The 3,979-nt window shown below is 40.9% G+C and overlaps 1 protein-coding gene across 2 annotated transcripts in view; it reads left to right on the forward strand.

Annotated features, from left to right (window-relative positions):
• The window catches only part of nlrc3 (NLR family, CARD domain containing 3), a 49,462-nt gene that overhangs the window by 45,188 nt on the left and 295 nt on the right, over nucleotides 1–3,979 (forward strand). The gene's annotated exons all lie outside the window — the stretch shown is intronic.

The following is a 3,979-nucleotide window of genomic DNA, read 5'->3' on the forward strand; positions in this document are numbered from 1 at the left end:
ACAAGACATATCAAATGAAAACTCAACCCAAGTTGTTTGAAACTGCGATCATTGAATTCAGAAATGAATGCAGAACATACTTTTTACAGAATTAAAATGTTTATCCGTTTTTGGGATGTTACAAATCAAAGATTGAAGAAACGGCTCAATTTTTAGAAAACTGCTGTAATAGTCTTTATGAGGATCACATGGGGGCGGCACGGTGGTGTAGTGGTTAGCGCTGTCGCCTCACAGCAAGAAGGTCCTGGGTTCGAGCCCCGGGGCCGGCGAGGGCCTTTCTGTGTGGAGTTTGCATGTTCTCCCCGTGTCCACGTGGGTTTCCTCCGGGTGCTCCGGTTTCCCCCACAGTCCAAAGACATGCAGGTTAGGTTAACTGGTGACTCTAAATTGAGCGTAGGTGTGAATGTGAGTGTGAATGGTTGTCTGTGTCTATGTGTCAGCCCTGTGATGACCTGGCGACTTGTCCAGGGTGTACCCCGCCTTTCGCCCGTAGTCAGCTGGGATAGGCTCCAGCTTGCCTGCGACCCTGTAGAACAGGATAAAGCGGCTAGAGATAATGAGATGAGATGAGGATCACATGGTCCAAAATGGGCTTCATTAACCAAGGAGATCAAATGTTTTTTCTTAATAACGTTTTTATTTTTCAAGATGTTTACATGGAAATTGGCAGGAACATAGATGGTTGTATACTAAACACAAAGTTTTGAAAAAGTAGTAAAAAAAAAAAAACCCAAAGTATTTGCCGTATTTTCCGGACTATACGTCGCTCCGGAGTTTGTCGCATCAGCCAAAAAATGCATTATGAAGACAAAAGAAACATGTATACGTCGCACCGGACTACAAGTCGGACTTTTTTGAAGGGTTATTCTATCCATAGAATCTGTGATTGTATCTGATAAGCGGCGCGTGGTTACTGCGCGACTGCGTTATTTAATAAACGAACAGCTGAGCAGTGATAACGCGCCCTTTGCCCTGTAAGTAGCCTAGTCTGATTATTTTAAATATCTACTACTATCTTTAATACTATCACTATCGTTATTACTAATAGCCTATATTATTATTATTATAACTAATATTAGTAGCCTATTACTGATGCATTAATCAGTTTGCTTTTAGAATATTTTTACCGGTAGGGCTTATTATCGCCCCGTGGCTCTTTCATCTGTGTTATTAAAGCTGTAGTCATCATCGAGGAGTGTCATTCTTCATTTTTGTCGAATTTTATTTCATCAAATCAGAGGCCAAGTAGGCTATAGGTATATCATCTCCAAAGACAGGTACGGTAATAAAAACAATCGTCTAGTGAAAAAAAAAAAACCAGGCAGAAAGTGCGCCTGCCAGTTAACGTCATATCAGATAAAAACATTAAACGTTATTCAGACCATTAACACCATAACATCAGAGACGAAGAATAAAGTTCATCTTGGAAGGAGAGTTATTTTTAAAAATGCAACATATATATACGTCGCACCGGAGTATAAGTCGCATGGCCAGCCGAACCATGAAAAAAAGTGCGACTTATAGTCCGAAAAATACGGTATTTATGCTAATTGGGTAAAACGTTAAACCGGTACACTCAATAAAAAAGTAACAAAAGATTATTTCTGATACCCTCTTTGTGCTCTGTAGGTTTGTGTTTCTATTCAAGAATATTAATGATATTCACGGCTTTCAAGGCGAACCTTGAAAAAACTGTGTGAACCATATCCAGTGAACAATTCACCTTAATTGAAATGAAATTGACACTCGCGTTTCTGACTCCTGATTTTTTTTTTTTTAAATATCATTCCGACTACTAAGATGTCAATATTTATCAAAACAACTACAGTGATTCTAAAATAGTTAGTTATTTACAGGAAATCAGTTTGATTTGAAAAAAATAAGTAGGTAAAGCTATGAAAGCGAGAGAACATCCCTAGAAAAGTTATCGGATTTGATTTTCATGAGTAATCCGGTCGGAAACCGATCAGAGAGCCCGAGTACCGAGTTTCCTGGCGTTCCACAAGCAGAGAGTGTACCCTGTTGTACTGACTTCAACCTGCCGCTACTCTCAAAGTACTGAACAGATCTGAACCAGATACATTTCTTTGGAAAGCAGAAATTAAGCTTTTTTTTTTTAATGATCGTATTCATGATAGACAATGACAGATTTGGAAACTTTGATGAGCGTCTGCATGCACAATTTTCACAGCACGACCAGTGAGCGTCTGATATGCCTACTAATATTGACCAGTCCCGCTTCTTACACGTGTGCCTTTGTGTTTAGTTGTTTGAATGGTGGTGGTGAGGGATGTCAATCAAGCAAGATCATTAAAATATCAGGCCACGCCCAAACATTTCCAGATCTGTCTGCTGCTCTATGGAATCAATTTTGTGCCAAAATATTCATACAATGCTTTTGAAATAAACAAAAACAACAAATCAAAATACAAAGTCAATTTTTTTTTAGACTGGCAAACAAATTATTCGTATAATCATGCAAAATATCAGTCTATTACTCTTCAGAAACTTATTTTTGTTCTGCATCTTTCTCAGTTTTGTTTGACGTAATTTATTTTGGTTGCGATTCCAGCTTTCTCGTTTGCGCTCCCTGACTTTTTGCTTGCAGTTTTGGCACAAACTTCACGTGTGGGTGGGCTGTCCAGGAATGCATTCCCATTGGGTAACTTGTGTTTAACTGACAGCTACGCTCAGCCATTTCCTACTCGGATTCTGGCGGACTGTTTGACGAGCGACCGATCCATTGACGGTAAACAAGGATCGAGTGGACTTCAGTGGCGACTATGATATTGAATTAATTCAACAAAGTGTAAGTACGGGACAAATGTGTTGTGTTGCAGTAGTGCACATTATGCAGGCGTGTTTAACGTTAGCAGGACAGCTATTGTATTGGGTAGTGGAGCGAAGGCTAACATTTGACTTGCCACGAAACACCTGCATAATGTGCACTACTGCAACACATACAGCACATTTGTCCCGTACTTACACTTTATTGAATTAATTCAATATCATCATCGCTGGCGGCACGGTGGTGTAGTGGTTAGCGCTGTCGCCTCACAGCAAGAAGGTCCTGGGTTCGAGCCCCGGGGCCGGCGAGGGCCTTTCTGTGTGGAGTTTGCATGTTCTCCCTGTGTCCGCGTGGGTTTCCTCCGGGTGCTCCGGTTTCCCCCACAGTCCAAAGACATGCAGGTTAGGTTAACTGGTGACTCTAAATTAACCGTAGGTGTGAATGTGAGTGTGAATGGTTGTCTGTCTATGTGTCAGCCCTGCGATGACCTGGCGACTTGTCCAGGGTGTACCCCGCCTTTCGCCCATAGTCAGCTGGGATAGGCTCCAGCTTGCCTGCGACCCTGTAGAAGGATAAAGCGGCTAGAGATAATGAGATCATCATCGCTACTGAAGTCCACTCGATCCTTGTTTACCGTCAATGGATCGGTCACTCGTCAAACAGTCCGCCAGAATCCGAGTAGGAAATGGCTGAGCGTAGCTGTCAGTCAAACACAAGTTAGCCAATGGGAATGCATTCCTGGACAGCCCACCCACACGTGAAGTTTGTGCCAAAACTGCAAGCAAAAAGTCAGGGAGCGCAAACGGGAAAGCTGGAATCGCAACCAAAATAAATTACGTCAAACAAAACTGAGAAAGACGCAGAACAAAAAAGGTTTCTGAAGAGTAATAGACTGATATTTTGCACGATTACACGAATAATTTGTTTGCCAGTCTAAAAAAAAAAATTGACTTTTTTTTTGTATTTTGATTTGTCGTTTTTGTTTGATATTTCAAAAGTATTGTATGAACATTTTGGCACAAAATTGATTCCATACTGCTCGAGTGTTTTTATTAGCCATCTATAGCTCTTTGGAGTTCAGCTTTGTCTGTCACTAATTATTTCGTCTCATTAGTGAATTAATTAGAAGGCAAATCACAAGACCTGGGCCATTGAAAGAAATGTGTGAGATTAAATTTGTGCACTTTCCAG

Source organism: Neoarius graeffei, chromosome 5, assembly GCF_027579695.1.
Source record: "Neoarius graeffei isolate fNeoGra1 chromosome 5, fNeoGra1.pri, whole genome shotgun sequence".
NCBI lineage: Eukaryota > Metazoa > Chordata > Actinopteri > Siluriformes > Ariidae > Neoarius > Neoarius graeffei.